This window comes from Sapajus apella, unplaced genomic scaffold (genome assembly GCF_009761245.1).
Source record: "Sapajus apella isolate SASKATOON/1434 unplaced genomic scaffold, GSC_monkey_1.0 scaffold18, whole genome shotgun sequence".
In the NCBI taxonomy this organism is placed as follows: domain Eukaryota; kingdom Metazoa; phylum Chordata; class Mammalia; order Primates; family Cebidae; genus Sapajus; species Sapajus apella.
Window position 1 is genome coordinate 11,768,193 of NW_022436958.1, and position 19,132 is coordinate 11,787,324.

The window sequence follows — 19,132 nt, forward strand, 5'->3', positions numbered from 1 at the left end:
AAGTTGGTTCTTTGAAAATATCAACACAATTGGTAACCCTTTAGCTATATTGACCCTTTCTGCCCCCAGCCAAAAAACACTGGAAATAGAAGCTCAAATTACAAAAATCATAAAGGAAAAATGAGCCACTACTATAATCTTACAGAAATAAATAAGACTATAAAAATACATGATAAACTCTGTATGACAACAAATTAAATAAACAAGATGAAATGGACAAATGGCTAGAAAAACAAACTATTAAAACTAACTCAAGGAGAAATAGAAAATCTGAATAGACCAATAAAAAGTAAAGAACTTGAATTAATAATTACATATTTTGCAAAAAGAAAAGTTCAGGCCCATGTGACTTCACTGGTGATATCTACCAAATGTTTAGAAAAAAGAATACCAATCTCTACACACTCTTGAAAAAGTTTAAAAAAAGGGAAGTCTTCCTAAGTCATTCTGTGAGGCCATTATTAACCTGATATCAAACCAGACGTCACAAGAAAAGAAAACCATAGGCCAGTATTCCTTAAAAATATAGATGCAAAAAGTCCTCAACAAAATATTAGGAAATCAAGCCCAGTTACATATAAAAATGATTATACACAATGACCAAATAAGATTTAACCCAGGAATGTAAGGTTTGCTTAACATTTAAAAATCAATCAATGTGATACATCCTATTAATAAAGAAGAAAAATCACATGATAGTCTTAATAGATGCAAAAAAAAAAGCATTTGATAAGATACAACACTCTGTTAAAAAGAACTCAAATGGCTAGGCGTAGAAGGGAATTTCCTAAGCCTGATTTACAGTATCTACAAAATGTACCATTCATAAAAGTAAAAGACTAAATGCTTCCCCACTAAAGTTGGGAATGTGTCAAAGTTGCCCTCTCTTGCCACTTCTATTCAACTTTGTATTGAAAGTTCCAGCCATAGCAATTAGAGAATAAGTAATAAAAGAAATTCACATTGGAAAGGAAGAGTAAAACTATCCGTAGTTGCCAATGGCATCATCTTATTATTTATATAGGAAATCCTAAGAAATGTGAATGTGCACACACACATTGTTAGCACTAATACATACATTTAGTAAGATTACATGATACAAGATTAATATAAAAATCGATTGTATTTTTATACATTAGCAATAAAAATTCTAAAAGTAAATTCAAAAAGACAATTCTATTTAAACTAGCAAAAAAATAATAAATACTTAGAAATAAATTTAACAGCCGGGTGCAGTGGCTCACGCCTGTAATCTCACCACTTTGGGAGGCCAAGACGGGTGTATCACAAGGTCAGGAGTTTGAGACAAGCCTGGCCAACATGGTGAAGCCCTGTCTCTACTAAAACTACAAAAATTAGCCAGGCGCCTGTCATCCCAGCCATTCAGGAGGCTGAGTCAGGAGAATTGCTTGAACCTGGGAGGTGGAGGTTACAATGAGCCGAGATCATGTCATTGCACTCCAGCCTGGGTGACAGGAGCAAGACTCCATCTAAAAAATAAATAAATTTAATTAAATTAATAAATAAATTTAACAAAAGAAGGGCAGTGAGTGCTAAGACTACAAAACATTGTTGAAAGAAATGAAAGAAGTTGGCACGGTGGCTCATGCCTGTAATCCCAGCACTTTGGGAGGCCGAGCAGGTGGATCACCTGAGGTCAGGAATTCAAAACCAGCCTGACCAACATGGTGAAATCCCATCTCTACTAAAAATACCAAAATTAGCTGGGTGTGGTGCCATGCACCTGTAATCCCAGCTACTTGGAGGCAGAGGTTGCAGTGAGCTGACATAGTGCCAATGGACTCCATTCTGTCTCAAAAAAAAAAAAGAAAGAAAGAAAAAAAAAAGAAATGAATGAAAACCTCAACAAATGAAAGACATGTCCTTCTCATGGATTGGAAGACTTAATATTGTTAAAATGCTAGGAACAATGGCTCACACCTGTAATCCCAGCACTTTAGGAGGCCGAGGCAGGCAGATCACCTGAGGTCAGGAGGATGAGACAAGCCTGGCCAACATGGTGAAACCCTGTCCCTACTAGAAATACAAAATTCAGCAGGTTGTGGTGGCACACCCCTGTAATCCCAGCTACTTGGGAAACTGAGGCACGAGAATCACTTGAACCCAGGAGACAGAGGCTACAGGGAGCTGAGATGGTGCCACTGCACTCCAGCCTGGCAACAGAATGAGACTTTGTCTCAAAAAAAATTGTTAAAATGGCAATATTACCAAATTGATTCACAAATTGAACATGATTTTTATCCAAACCCCAGCTAGCTTTTCTGCAGAAATTGACAACTTTATCTTAAAATTCACAAGGAGGCCAGGTGCGGTCACTCATGCCTGTAACAGCACTTTGGGAGGCCAAGGCAGGTGGATCACCTGAAGTCAGGAGTTCAAGACCAGCCTGGCCAACTTGGTGAAACCCTGTCTCTACTAAAAACACAAAAATTAGCCAGGTGTGGGGGTGTGCACCTCTAATTCCAGCTACTTGGGAGGCTGAGGCAGAATAGCTTGAATCTGGGAGGCAGAGTCTGCAGTGAGCCAATATCCCACCACTGCACTCCAGCCTGGATGACAGAGCAAGACTCCGTCTCAAAACCAACAACAACAACAACAACAAAACTCACAAGGAAATTCAGATGACTCCAAATTGACGAAATGATTTTCAAAAACAAAAATCTACTTGGTGGCTAATACTTCCTGGTTTGAAAACTTACTACAAAGCTATAGTGATAAAAATAGTGTGGTATTGGCATGGAGTTATTGGGAATCCAGAAATAAACCCTTACACCATCTTCAATTGATTTTAACTAGGTTGCCAAGACAACTCAATAAGGAAAGCTCAGTCTTTTCAACAGTTTTGAGACCACTAGATATCCACATGCAAAAGTATGAAGCTGGAGCCCCACTTCATACCATACAGAAAAATTAATTCAAAATGTAGCAGATACCTAAATGTAAGATCTAAAATTATAAACTCTTGTAGAAAACATTGAGTCAGAAAAAAAAAATGATAAAATGAATTTTATCCAAGTTAAAACCCTGGCTGGGTGCAGTGGCTTATTCCTGTAATCTCAGCACTTTGGGAGGCTGAGGCAGGCAGGTCACTTGAGGTCAAGAGTTTCAGACCATTCTGGCCAAATTGGTGAACTCCGTCTCTACTACAAACACAAAAATTAGCTGGGAGTGCTGGCACACACCTGTGATCCCAGCAACTTTGGACTTTGGGGCCTGAGGCAGGAGAATTGCTTGAACCCTAGGAGGCAGAGGTTGCAATGAGTTGAGATCATGCCAGAGTACTCCAATCTCAGTGACAGAGCGAGACTCTATCTCAAACAAACAAACAAACAAACAAAAAATTAAAACCCTAAGCACTTCAAAGGAACTCCACCAAGAAACTGAAAATGACAGCCTACAGAATCGGAGAAAATATTTTAAAATCACATGTATAAGGTATTACAACTCTTGTAACTCAACAATAGAAGGACAAATAACCTGATTTAAAAACAGTGAAATTATTTGAATATACCTTTTCCAAAGAAGATATTCAAATGGCAAATAAGTACAAGAAAAGATGCTCAATATCATTAATCATGAGGGAAATGCAAAGCAAAATCACAATGAGCTATCACTCCACACTAACGAAGATGGCTAAAATAAAATTTAAAAAAAAGAGAAAATAACAAGTGTTGGTAAGGAGGTGGAGAAATTGGAACCCTCATACACTACTCATAGATTGTAAAATGGTGCAGCCACTTTGGAAATTAGCTTGGCAATTCCTCAAACTGTTAGACTTAGTTACCAAATGACTCAGCAATTCTACTCTTAGGTTCATACCCAAGAGAAATGAAAATAAATACTCCCACAAAAACTTGAACATATATGTTCATAGTAGCATTATTCCTGATAGACAAAAGATGGAAACAACCCAAATATCCATCATGTGATGAATGGACAAATAAAATGTATACTGTACATACAGTGGAATATTCTTCAGCATTAAAAAAAAATAAAGTACTGATATATGCTACTTCCTGGATAAACCTTGAAAGTATTACACTACATGAAAGTAACCAGTCAAAACATACTACATATTATATAATTCTTTGTATATAAGATGTCCAGAATAGACAAATCCATAGAGACAGAACATAAATTAATGGTTGCCAAGTGATGTAGGGGAAGTTAGGAGTGACTGCTAGTGAGCATACTGCTTCTTTCTATGATAATGAAAATGTTATACAATTAGATAATAGTGGTGACTACACAAATCTGAACAAACAAAAAACCTCTGAATTGAACACTACAAAGGTGCATTATATGGGATGTAAATTATATCTAAATAAAGTTGTTTTATAATCACAGATATAAAGCTGTTACATATGTATCATTGTATTTATTCATCCTACTGTTTATGGTTGTTTTTAGAATTTGGCTATTATATATAAATTTTTGTGGACACTTTTGCACATGTCATAGACATATGTTACCCACTTATCTTGGTTATAGGACTAAAATTAGATTTGCTGCATTATAAATTAAGCAACTATAGTAGACATGTTAGTAGAAAGTGAAGTATCTTTCAAAATCCATGTATCAATTTACGTTTTTATGAGCATCATATGAGAATTTCAATGGATCTACCTTCTTGCTAACGATGAAATAGTCATTAAAACTAAATTTGTAGCTATTCTGGTGGGTGTGCATTAATGTCTCATTGTGGTTTCAGTGAGCATTTTCACTCCTTACTAATGATATTAAATATATTTTTATATGTTTATGAGACATTTGCAAATCTTTTGTGAATTGCTGGTTCAAGAACTTTGGCTATTTTTCTAAATTGCATTTTAGGTTTTGGGGTACATGTGAAGAACATGCAAGATTGTTGCATAGGTACACACATGGCAGTGTGATTTGCTGCCTTCCTCCCCATCACCTATATCTGGCATTTCTCCCCAAACTATCTCTCCCCAACACCCCACCCCTCGCTGTCCCTCCCCTATTTCCCCCCTACAGAGCCCAGTGTGTGATGCTCCCCTCCCTGTGTCCATGAGTTCTCATTGTTGAACACCCACCCATGAGTGAAAACGTGGTGTTTGATTTTCTGTTCTTGTGTCAGTTTGCTGAGAATGATGGTTTCTAGGTTCATCCAGGTCCCTACAAAGGACAAGAACTCATTGTTTTTGATGGCTGCATAATATTCCATGGTGTATATGTGCCACATTTTCCCTGTCCAGCCTGTCATTGATGGGCATTTGGGTTGGTTCCAGGTCTTTGCTATTGTAAACAGTGCTGCAATGAACATTTGTGTGCATGTGTCCTTATAGTAGAATGATTTATAATCCTTTGGATATATACCCAGTAACGGGATTGCTGGGTCAAATGGAATTTCTATTTCTAGGTTCTTGAGGAATCGCCACACTGTCTTCCACAATGGTTGAACTAATTTACACTCCCACCAACAGTGTAAAAGTGTTCCTGTTTCTCCACACCCTCTCCAGCATCTGTTGTCTCCAGATTTTTTAATGATTGCCATTCTATCTGGCGTTAGATGGTATCTCAATGCAGTTTTGATTTGCATTTCTCTAATGACCAGTGATGATGTGGATTTGTTCATATGTTTGTTGGCCTCATGTATGTCTTCTTTTGTAAAGTGTCTGTTCATATCCTTCGCCCACTTTTGAATGGGTTTGTTTGTTTCTTTCTTGTAAATCTCTTTTAGTTCTTTGTAGATTCTGGATATCAGCCCTTCGTCAGGTGGGTAGACTGCAAAAATTTTTTCCCATTCTGTTGGTTGCTGATTCACTCTAATGACTGTTTCTTTTGTCGTGCAGAAGCTGTGGAGTTTGATTAGCTCCCATTTGTCTATTTTGGCTTTTGTTGCCAATGCTTTTGGTGTTTTGGTCATGAAGTCCTTGCCTATGCCTATGTCCTGAATGATTTTGCCAAGATTTTCTTCTAGGGTTTTTATGGCGTTAGGTCTTACATTTAAGTCTTTAATCCATCTGGAGTTAATTTTAGTGGAAGGTGTCAGGAAGGGGTCCAGTTTCTGCTTTCTGCACATGGCTAGCCAATTTTCCCAACACTATTTATTGCTTGTTTTCATCAGGTTTGTCAAAGATCGGATGGGTGTAGATGTGTTGTGTTGCCTCTGAGGCCTCTGTTCTGTTCCATTGGTCTATATCTCTGTTTTGGTACCAGTACCATGCTGTTTTGATTACTGTAGCCTTGTAGTATAGTTTGAAGTCCGGTAGTGTGATGCCTCCTGCTTTGTTCTTTTTGCTTAGAATTTACTTGGCAATGCAGGCTGTCTTTTGGTTCCATATGAAGTTTAAGGTGGTTTTTTCCAGTTCTGTGAAGCAGGTCATTGGTAGCTTGATGGGGATAGCATCGAATCTGTGAATTACTTTGGGTAGTATGGCCATTTTCACAATATTGATTCTTCCTAACCATGAACATGGAATGTTTCTCCATCTGTTTGTGTTCTCTCTTATTTCTTTGAGCAGTGGTTTGTAGTTCTCCTTGAAGAGGTCCTTTAAGTTCCTTGCTAATTGTTTTCCTAGGTATTTTATTCTCTTGGTAGCAATTGTGAATGGCGGTTTCTTCTTCATGTGGCTCTCTTTAAGTCTGTTATTGGTGTATAGGAATGCTTGTGATTTTTGCACATTGATTTTGTATCCTGAGACTTTACTGAAGTTGCTTATCAGTTTCAGGAGATTTGGGGCTGAGACAATGGAGCCTTCTAGATATATAATCATGTCATCTGCAAATAGAGACAATTTGATTTCCTCCTTTCCTATTTGAACACCCTTTATTTCTTTTTCTTGCCTGATTGTTCTGGCTAGAACTTCCAATACTATATTGAATATGAGTGTTGAGAGAGGGTATCCTTGTCTAGAGCCAGATTTCAAAAGGAATGCTTCCAGTTTTTGCCCATTCAGTATTATATTGGCTGTTGGTTTGTAGTAAATAGCTTTTATTATTTTGAGATATAATAAAAATAATAGATTTTATTTTTATTATTTTGATATAGTCAATACCTAGTTTATTGAGGGTTTTTAGCAAAAAGCGCTGTTGAATTTTGTCGAAGGACTTCTCTGAATCAATTGAGATAATCATGTGGTTTTTGTCTTTGGTTCTGTTTATGTGGTGAATTACGTTTATACACTTGCGTATGTTGAACCAGCCTTGCATCCCCGGGATGAAGCCTACTTGGTCATGGTGGATAAGCTTTTTGATGTGCTGTTGCAATCCGTTTGCCAGTATTTTATTGAAGATTTTTGCATCTATGTTCATCATGGATATTGGCCTGAAATTTTCTTTTCTTGCTGAGTCTCTGCCGGGTTTTGATATCAGGATGATGTTGGTCTCATAAAATGATTTGGGAAGGATTCCCTCTTTTTGGATTGTTTGGAATAGTTTCAGAAGGAAAGGTACCACCTCCTCTTTGTATGTCTCATAGAATTCAGCTATGAACCCATCTGGACCTGGACTTTTTCTGGGTGGTAGGCACTTAAGTGCTGCCTCAACTTCAGCCCTTTTTATTGGTCTATTCAGGGTTTCGACTTCTTCCTGGTTTAGGCTTGAGAGGTGGCAAGTGTCCAGGAATTTATCCATTTCTTCCAGGTTTACTAGTTTATGTACATAAAGTTGTTTGTAATAATCTTTGATGATGGTTTGTGTTCCTGTGGAATCTGTGGTGATTTCCCCTTTATTGTTTTTTATTGCATCTATTTGTTTATTCTCTCTTTTCTTTTTTATTATTCTGGCTAGTGGTCTGTCTATTTTGTTGATCTTTTCAAAAAACCAGATCCTGGATTTATTGATTTTTTGAAGGGCTTTTTGTGCCTCTAACTCCTTGAGTTCTGCTCTTATCTTAGTTATTTCTTGTCTTCTGCTAGGTTTTGAGTTTTTTTTGATCTTGCTCTTCTAGCACTTTCACTTTTGATGATAGGGTGTCAATTTTAGATCTCTCCTTGCTTCTCATGTGGGCACTTATTTCTATAAATTTTCCCCTAGAGACTGCTTTAAATGTGTCCCAGAGATTTTGGTATGTTGTGTCTTTGTTCTCGTTGGTTTCAAAGAACATCTTTATTTCTGCCTTCATTTCATTGTTTATCCAGTCAACATTCAAGAGCCACGTTACTCGATTTCCATGAAGCTGTGCGATTCTGAGTTAGTTTCTGAATTCTGAGTTCTAACTTGATTGCACTGTGGTCTGAGAGACTGCTTGTTATGATTTCAGTTCTTTTGCATTTGCTGAGGAGTGATTTACTTCCAATTATGTGGTCAATTTTAGAGTAGGTGTGATGTGGTGCTAAGAAGAATGTATATTCTGTGGACTTGGGGTGAAGAGTTCTTTAAATGTCCCTTAGGTTTGCTTGGTCCAGGTCTGAGTTCAAGTCCTGGATATCCTTGTTAATTTTCTGTGTCGTTGATCTGTCTAATATTGACAATGGGGTGTTAAAGTCTCCCACTATTATTGTGTGGGAGTCTAGGTCTCTTTGTAAGTCATTAAGAACTTGCCTTATGTATCTGGGTGCTCTGTATTGGGTGCGTATATATTTAGGATTGTTAGCTCTTCTTGTTGCATTGAATCTTTTACCATTATGTAATGTCCTTCTTTGTCTCTTTTGATCTTTGTTGGTTTAAAGTCTATTTTATCAGAGATGAGAGTTGCAACTCCTGCTTTCTTTTGCTCTCCATTTGCTTGGTAAATCTTCCACCATACCTTTATTTTGAGCCTTTGTGTATCCTTGCATGTGAGATGGGTTTCCTGGATACAGCACATCGATGGGTTTTGGCTTTTAATCCAATTTGCCAGTCCGTGTCTTTTGATTGGGGCATTTATCCCATTTACATTTAGGGGTAATACTGTTATGCGTGAATTTGATCCTGCCGTTTTGATGCTAGCTGGCTGTTTTGCATGTTAGTTGATGCTGTTTCTTCATTGTATTGATGCTCCTTACCATTTGGTTTGTTTTTGGAGTGGCTGGTACTGGTTGTTCCTTTCTATGTTTAGTGCCTCTTTCAGGAGCTCTTGTAAAGCAGGCCTGGTGGTGATGACATCTCTGAGTACTTGCTTGTTTGCAAAGGATTCTGCCTCAGCAATGGCAGACTACCTCCATAGTGGTGGACTGCCTCATTAATGGCAGCCGCCCCTCCCCTACAGAGCTGGACCATCCCGGGTTCACCTGTACTTGCTGTGAAACTCTCAATCCAGATCGTTTCTGATTGCTGTTTTTTTGTGGGGGTGGGACCAGCCAAGCCTGATCACCTGGCTCCCTGCCTCAGAGTCCTTTTTTTTTTCTTTTAGTTGAACATTCGACTCTGTCTCCTAGCTGTTCCAGTCGCCTGTTGAAAAGGTGCCAGGATCTGTGTGATGTACCGTGTGGTGACCCACTGTGCTGGCTGAAAGAGCCGTGCTGAGATTCATGGCACTTTTTTGCCTGGGAGTCTCCTGGCCTGGCTCCCTGTTTCAGTCCCCTTTTTAATCAGTTGAATGGGTGACTCTGTCTGCCACAAGGTCCAATCACCAGCTAAAATGGCGCCCAGACCTGTGTATTTTGTATGGAGAGCTGCTGCGCCAGGGCGCTGGCAAAACAGCCACACTGGCCAAAGAGCCACATCAGCCAAAACAGCAGTGCTGGCCAAACCAGCCGTGCTGGCGACCCTTGGGGCTCCTCCGCCTGGGAATCTCCTGGTCTGTGGGCAATAAAAATCCTTCTGGAAATGTGGCGTCCACTCACCCTCCACACTTTTGCTGGGAGCTGCAATCCTGAGCTGCTCCTAATTGGCCATCTTGGATCCCTCTTGGCTATTTTAAAACATTAGTCAGAGGAATTCTTTATATACTCTCTTTCAACAGTGTCTTTGATCACAGACTTTTTCATTTTTATAAAAGTTCAAGTATTCTTTTTTTATGCTTAAGAAGTTTTGTATTTTTTTTTGGTTTTGTTTTTTTGTTTTGTTTAGGTTATCTTTAAGAAATAATCACCAACCCTAAGCTCATGAATATATTTGCCTGTGTTATCTTCTAGAAGATTTTTTGCTAAACATTTCTCATTGAAGTCTATGATATATCAGAAATAGAATATGATTTTTATGTCTGATGTGAGGTAAGGGACAAATTTTGTTTTTATCTATAAGAATGTCCGTTGATCCAACTATTTATAGAACATACTAACATTTCTTCATTACATTACAATGGCACGTTTGTCATAAAATAGGTCACTGTACACATGTGGATATGTTTTTGGACTGTCTGATTTGTTCTTTCAGTATTTTTTATTCTTGAGCCATTACCACACTGTTGTAATTATTGTAGCTTTACAATAAGTCTTAACATCTGAATCTGAGCCCTCTTTGCTCTTTAAGATTATTTTGAGCATTTCAGACTCCAGCTAATTTTCAATTCCATATTTTAAAATTAGCTTGCCTATTTTTATTAGTTTATCTAAATTCTAGCATCACTTTATCTAATTGCCACCAAACTAAAAACAACAGCACAAACTGTTGTGCTTTCCATTGGCAATGTATTGAATCTAGGGTGAATGAAAATAAATTGAAATCTTTATAACATTATCTATTTCATGAACATGGTATATACCTTTATTTAGATCCTCTTTCATTTCATTCATATATGTGTGTGTGTATACACACACACACACACACACGCACACACACACACGTTTGTTGTTTAGTATTTGAGAAGGAGTTTCACTCTTGTTGCCTGGGCTGGAGTGCAATAGCAAAATCTTGGCTCAGTGCAACCTCTGCCTCCTGGGTTCAAGCAATTCTCCTGCCTCAGTCACTGGAGTTGCTGGACTTACAGGCATGTGCAACAATGCCTGCCTAATTTTTGTATTTTTAGTAGAGATGGGTTTCCACCATGTTGGTCAGGCTGGTCTCAAACACCTGACCTCATGATCCACCCACCTCGGCCTCCCAAAGTGCTAGGATTACAGGCATGAGCCACTGCACCTGGTTCATTCAGTAATATTTTTTAGCTTTCTGTGTAGAGGTATTTTATATCTTGTATTAGTTTTATTCCTAGGTAACATATTTTTAGAAGCTACTGAGATTGGTGTTGTCTTTAAACTTTCATTTTCTAATTGTTGCTCGTATACTGATATACAATCGCAAATTGACTTTTTAATCAAGAGACTGCTAAATTCACTTTGTAATTCTAGCAGTTTATTTGTAAATTATTTTAAATTTCCTACCTGTTACAATTATGAGATTTGTAAATAGTGAGAACAGTCCTATTTCTCCTTTTCTAATCCTTATTTATCATAATACTAACACATCCAGCATAGTGTTGAATAAAAGCAATGATAGAAGGGATATTTCCTTCCCAATTTAAAGGTGAAAAATCTCAACATATCATCCCTAAGTCTGATGTTAGCTATAGTTTTGTTTTTGTTTGTTTTGCTGATACTCTTTATCAGATGAAGAAAGTTCCCTTCTATTCCTAGTTTTTTAATAATTATACTTTTAAGTTACAATCAGGTATTGAATTTCATTTAATAATTTTTTTGGATCTATTGAAACATATCTATTGAAAATCAAGGGGATTCTCTTGTTTATTATGTTAATACTATTAATTACTTTTTTTGATGTGAAATTAACCATTTATTTTTAGAATAAACACAATTTGATCGTGACATATTGCTTTATTAATATATCACTGGATTTTATTGGCAAATTTTTCTATAAGAATTTTTTTGTCTCTTCATGAAAGTTATTTTCCTGTGAATTTTCTTTCTCATAATGTCTTTGTCAGATTTTGGTGTTAATATTAAATTCTCTGGATGAGTTTATGTAATAATAGTGTTATTTTTTCTTATACTATTTGGAAGAATTGACAGGTGAAATCATGTACACTTGGAATGTGTGTGTGTGTGTGTGTGCGCGCGCGTGTGTTGTGTGTGTGTGTGTGTGAAAGAGAGAGACTGTGAAAAGTTTCTTATTAAAGATTTTAATTTATTTAATAGATAAAGGATCATTTAGATTGTCTAGTCATCCTGTATCCATTTTCCTGTTTTCTCTTTTAAGGAATTTTCCAATTTCATCAAAATATTCAAGTGTATTAGCTGTAAATGTGACAATATTCTCTAACTTTTAAAATATCTATAGGGTGATGTCCCCTTTTAATTTCTAATACTGAAAATATTTATTTTTTCTTGATTAGACTTGCTAGGGCATTTCCAATTTTATTGATCATTTCAAATAACCAAGTTTTAAATATTTTTCTATTTTATATTTTATTGATCCTGTTTTTAACTTTTATCATTTATTTCCTTTTGTTTTCTTTCATTTACTTTGCTGTTCCTTTCTTAGAATCTTGAAATGGAAACTGAGCATTGATTTTCAGCATTTATTCTTTACTAAATGCGCTTATAACTATATGTTTCCTGCTATGCATTTTAGCTGCAAGCACTAGTTTTGGTATGTCACATTTTTGCTTACAGAATCCAGGTCCATGGGTAATTTAAAAGTATATTGAAAATTTCCTAACATTGGGGACTTTTGCTCACTTTTCTGTTAATAGTTTAATAGTTTGTAGCTTCATTCTATTGAGGTCAGAGAATATACTTTGTATAATTTATTTGAAATCTACTGATACTTGCTCCAACTATATATAGTTGATTTTGAGCAATGTTCCATGGTAATTAGAAAAATATTTACATTCTGCAGTTGTTAGGTATAGTGTTCTTCACCATCATTTACTAAAATAAGAGATCTTCAACTATGGTTCTTTGTCTATTCTATATTTTATTTCTATAAAAGTCTTTCTTCATGTATTTTAAGACTATATTAGTAAGTTTAAAATTCTATTGATCCCTCTATCATTATGAAACTACTGTTTTCTCTAGAAATACCTTTTGCTTTAGAATCTGCTTTGCCTGATATGAGTACAGCTGCACCATTTTCTTTTGGTTATAGTTTCACATTATGTCTTTCATACTACTACTTTCATTTTTCAAGAGTTCTTATATTTAAAATGTATATCTTGTAAGCAGCATATTGTTGGGTATTATTTTTCTTATTTACTCTGACCATCTTTGTCATTTGAGTATTAATACAACTAATTTAATGCAATTATTGACATATTTGAGTTTATATTACCACCTTACTATTTTCTCTGTTTTACTATTTTTCTTTCTATTAGATTAATCAAAGTTTTATTATTCCATTTACTCTACTAGATTGTTAGCTATATATTTATTATTTTATTGGTTAACCTAAAATAATAGATTCTAATATTCATCCTTGCTTATTACAGACTACCTTAAGTTAGTACATTTATTACTCCTTGAACAATGCAGGAAACTTACAACACTTTAACTTCATCTATTCCTTGTTATGGATGGAATGTCCATAATGAAATTTATATATTCAATCCCTAATCCCTAGCATAATAGTATTTGGAGGTGGGTGCTTTAGGATGAGCCCAATGATATAATTAGTGCCCTAATAAGAAGATAAAGAGATCAGAGTCCTTGCTCACATGCATGCTCATGCTGTCTCTCTCTCTCTCTCTCTCTCCCCCCAACCTTCCCTGCAAAGACAAAGCAAGAAGGTGCCTGGCTGCAAGCCGGAAAGTGGGCCCCCACCGGGAACTGAATCTTTTGGCACCTTGATCTTGGACTTCCCAGTCTCCAGAACTGCGAGAAATAAATGCTTGTTGTTTAAACTACACAATCTTTGATATTTTGTAATAACAGCCTAAACTAACTGAAATACTCTTTTTATTTTTTGTGCAATTGCTGTCATGTGTTTTAATCTTACATCTATTTTTAAACCCTATAGTACATTACTGCTATTGTTTATATTTAGATTTACTCATATTTACCCTTTCCTGTGTTTTTAATTTTTTCTGCAGTTCCATGTTTCAACATGAAAAATTAAGCTTAGGTCTAGAAACCAGAGAAAAAAGGAAACAAAAATATAAATAAAAAAACTTTACATTCTCTTTTAGTGTAGGTCTACTAGCAACAGATTCCAATTTTGTTTGTCTGAAAATATACTTATTTAACATTCCTTTTTGATGGATATTTTTATGAGTATAGAATTCTTGCTTGGCAATTGTATTCTTTCAGAACTTTGAAGATGTCGTTCCATTGTTTCCATAGTATCTATTGGAAAGTCAGCATTAAGTCTTGTTTTTGCTCCTTTGAAAGTAATGTGTATTTATTCTCTATTGTCAGTATTTTATTTTTATTGTTATTTTTCTGATGTTTGAATACAATGTTCTAGGTGTAGTTACAAATTTATCCTGAATGCAGATTGTGGAGCTTCTGAAATTCATGACTATATTTTTTTCATTAGTTTTGTAAAATTGGTTGCCGACAGCTTTTCAAGTGTTGCTTTTGTTCAATTAATGTTCTCCTATCCCTCTGGGATTCTAATTACATATACATCAGAGCTCTTAAATTGCCCTACATATCTCTTATGATATCTTCTGTATTTTCCATCCTTTTTACTCTCTATGCTTAAATCTGAGTATTCACTACCTCCTTCCTCTCAATTCACTATTGTTTTCTCTGCTGCGTTTTATCTACTATATACCCACATTTTAATTTATTTTAATTCTTCTAATTTTGGTTACAGCATTTTCCTTTGGCCCTATGTTTTACATGGTTGGTAACTTTTTAATGAATGCTAGGCATTGTGAAAAATTGCAAAAACTCTCCATGAAGTTATATTTTTCCAGAAAGAATTTAACTTGCTCCAGCAGTCATGTAATATATGGACTTATCATATCACTTTAGTCATGTTGGATTTCAGATTTCTGGGGTCTCATCAACTTACAGTTTGTCCTAAATCTTAAAGCTTAGCCTTTACTTTGTAAAGAATAGTCTTCTTGAGTTATCATCTGGAATTCTGAGGTATTTTACTTGGGCTCTCCCTCCTTAGTGGTCCCTGAATTCCCATATCTGGTTCCCAACGTTTTCAAAATTGCCAAAATCTTTGCTAAACTCTTTAACCTCCAGTTTGCTTCTTTACCCTTAATTTCTCTACATTTCACCCTGCATAGCTGAGGAGTCAGCAAATGCCTTAAAGGGACATCGCACAGAATTTTGGACTCACTCTCTTGTGGTTTTCTCAACTCCAGGACCTTAGTTCATTGAGTCCTAATCACTTTGGCACCTTAAACTTCAACATCTGTCGCCTAACCCACTGAAACTATGTAAGCCCAGATTGCTACTTTCTTCTTAGCCTCTGTTACCCATGCCATGAATCTGCAAGTACCAAAGTGGAAAGCTTATGTGAATGTGGAGCTCAATTCATTGTACTTCTCTCCTTTCTGGGTTCTTTGTCCCCCCAGTACTATCTTCCTGAGTCCCTCTCTAGTGGCTTCAAACAGTTGCTGAATAAATTATTTTAAAACAGTTGTTCATAATAGGAGAGTTCATGTAATACAAGGTATTCTATCATAGCCAGAAGTAGAAATAGAATTATTTACTTTTAATTTGCAATTTAAAAAGAATCTACTTTCAATAATCTTCTCATTTGTGGTTTTAAAATTACAGAATTAAAATTGAGTGAAAAACAATTATGTACCTGGGTGGGCTTGAAATAAGAGAAACGAGACAGGAAGGCATTTATTCAAATATTAAATAAAATTTGTACAATTGCTATTTTTCTATGATTAGCCTAAATAACAAAGGGTAAATTGAATGCCTGAATTATCTTGGTGTTTATCTGATGCAGCAAATTCACCATTCTGTGTAACATAGGTCTAATGACAGCACTGAAAAACAATATCAGACATCCTTTTGGTTTTGTAACTATACAATTTAGTGTCTTTTTGTAACCGTTATTTTGTATTACTTTTTGAATTGATGCAAATTATTTCCTCTTTAACAAAAAGGCAAGTTTAACAGTTCTGTGGCCAGGGGGTGTTTTTGTTTGTTGTTGTTGTTGTTGTTGATTTGTTTGTTTTAACTAAGTAAAAGAAGTAGGTCTTTTTACTGTGTTGCATAGGTCTTCTGGTTGGGACATGCTCCATTTAGAGCTCTGTTTCCTGCTTGAAGGAACAATTAATACGCTTTCTACTTGAGAAACAGCATGGCTCATTGGACTAAGCTTTGAGTCAGTAGCTTGGAGTTATAATCCCATTTCTGCTACTGATTCAATTTGTGCCCCTAGGCAAGCTATTTAACCTTTGTATTTGCTCACCAGAAAATGGGATAAAATTATTAATTAATTTCAGGAATAGCTAATAATAGCTGCTTTTGAATATGAAGAAATGCACACAATATATTTTGACCAGTTAAATTCACTGCAAACATTCCTACAATTCAGTTTCCCCTAAAGCTTCAGTGTGGCTTTGATTAAAACTCTTCTGATTTAAGTTAAAATGAAGCACAATAAAGTGCAGTTAAGTGTTTTGTTTAATTTGCATTCTTAAACAGGTGGGAAAATCCAATGTAGTTAAGCCTAAGAAAAAAAATTAAAGAAAAAGAAAAGAAAAACAATCATTCATTTTTTTTAAACAGGCTTTAAAAAAAAAAAACTGTTAAAAAGTATTCTGTATTATTCTCTGTCACCAAAGTGCACAAATTTATATTCACACCAAATATTAAACTTATACCTATTCTTTTTCTTATTCGTAATCTTTAGAAATAGAGTATTAAATAATAATTATTCCTAAAATGTTATGATAATTTTATCTCAGCACAGATTGACTCATCCAACTCCCTGGATACTTTGACATCCCAATTCTTGGACCACCTCATCATCAATGACCATTTTTTCTATCACTACTATGGTAATTCCCTGGCCATTGTCATTACCAGACACAATTCCTCTCCAAAACCTTGTTAATTCCTAGTCTTTGATCATAGCTCCTATCCTTCTAGCTCACTTACTTAAATATCTGCCAAGAAGCAATGGATCCTCCAAATGGTGTCAGTCCTCTAATCCAGTGATCCCCAACATTTTGGTGCCAGGTACCGACTGGTTTTGTGGAAAACAGTTTTTTCATTGGGGGATTGGATAATTTCAGGATGAAACTATTCCACTCAGATCATCAGGTGTTAGAGTCTCACAAAGAGTGCACAATTTAGATCCTTTGCATGTGCAGTTCACAATAGGGCTCGTGAGCATCGAATGCTGCTGCTCATCTCTGGAGGCGGAGTGCAGGATGCTTGCTGGCCTGCTGCATACCTCCTGCTGTGCGGCCTGGTTCCTAACGGGCCACAGACCAGTACAGATCTGTGACCTGGGAGTTGGGGAACCCTGATCTAATCCATTCTTCTATCAATTCTTTCTGTCCACATAGCCTCTTCTGGACTATCCTTTCTTTTCATCCAATTCAAATTGAGTCATTGTTCCAAAGGCTCCCATATGGTTCCCATAACTTCCTTACTCCTCTCTTTCTCAAAAATCACTTACTTAACAAATCCAGCCATGTAAGAATTCAATCATCTGCCTTCTCCATGCCTGCCAACACCTCTATGTTGCAGAAAATAATCACACAGCTGGGTAGACTGGAGTCACCAATCTTGAATGGGCACTCAATCCAGACAATTCCACTATAAACCCTCTCTCTCCAGTCTCACTTAGGACTCTTTCATACCTTTTATCATGCTGCTTTTGCTTTAAGCTGAAATTCTTGTTTTATATTTCAGAGAAAAGAAGAGCCCTCAGCTGGAATTGCCATTGTTCTCCAGAGTTCAGTTCTGTAAACCCATCTGCTTCTGCTTGCCCTTCCTGCCTCAAAAGGAGGAGGAAGAGGAGGAAGAGGAAGAGAACAGCTACTCTCTTCTTAAAGGCCAACCTATCTGTCTCATGTTCTGAAGCTTGTCTTTCTTGCCTTCACAAATATTTTGCCCATTCAGTTTTCCTTTCATCTGCATTTTCAATCTTTCCTCCTATGGCACTATACCTATGAGTTTACAAATATAATTTATGATCTCTCCTCTGAAAAGAGAAACAAAATAAAACCCTCTCTTGATTGTGTATTTCCCTTTAGCCACTTCCCCCTTTATTTGATTTTTTTTAAATAGCCAAATGTCTTTAAGGCTTCATTATTTATTTATTTATTATTTTTTAGACAGAGTCTTGCACTATTGCCCAGGCTGGAGTGTGGTGGTGCAATCTCAGGTCACTGCTGCCTCCGTCTCCCAGGCTCAAGCAATTCTTATGTCTTAGCCTCCTGAGTAGCTGGGACTACAAACATGCACTGCCATGCCCGGCTAATTTTCCTACGTTTGGTAGAGGCGGAGTTTCACCATGTTGGCCAGGATAGTCTCGAACTCCCAGCCTCAGGTGATCTGCCCACCTTAGGCTCCCAGAGTGCTGGGATTACAGGCATGAGCCACTGTGCCTGGCCAAGACTTGGTTATTTTTGATGCTTCTAAATTTTCATTTACCATTGACTTTAAATATTTCCATCTAGCTTCTGCTGGAACTAGTCAAGGACATCAATTCCTTCTATGATGCCACATCCAGCGGATTACATTTTTGTTTTTCATTTTGCTGTATGTTTCTATCGGATTCAACACTGTCCCTATCTTCCTTTTGTAAAACACGCTCGTATGTTACATCCGTCTCCCCTGGTTTTTATCTCATCTCTGCCTGCCACTTCTTTATCCCCTTTCCTGGCTTTTAATCCTCCACTTGATTGCTAAATTTCTTCTTCTCTCTCTACTCCCTATTTAGATCCTCTCATTCATTTCTTTGGTCTTAAATACGATTTGTATTGTGACAACTCCCAAATCTATATCCATAGCATTGCATGTTGCTCCAAACTTCAGTCATGTACAACCACTTGCTTATGTTACATCTATCTCCATTTGAGTGTCTCACACGTATCTTAAATATAACATTTTAAAAACTGAATATTTTCACTATTCATCTATCCAATTTCTGCCCTATAATGTCTCTTCCCTCTAAATCTTCCCCATCTTAATAAATGACATGACCTCTACTCATTTGCTCAAGAAAAAAAGGAGTCATCCAATCCATCAGCATATCTTGTTGACTCCACTTCCAGAGTATATCTTAAATCTGCCCACTTCTTTTCATATTAGTTTACAATATTATCATCTCATGTCTGAGTTACTGTAATACCCTTCTAACTAATTTATCTGCTTGCTTTGGTAATCTCTTGCAA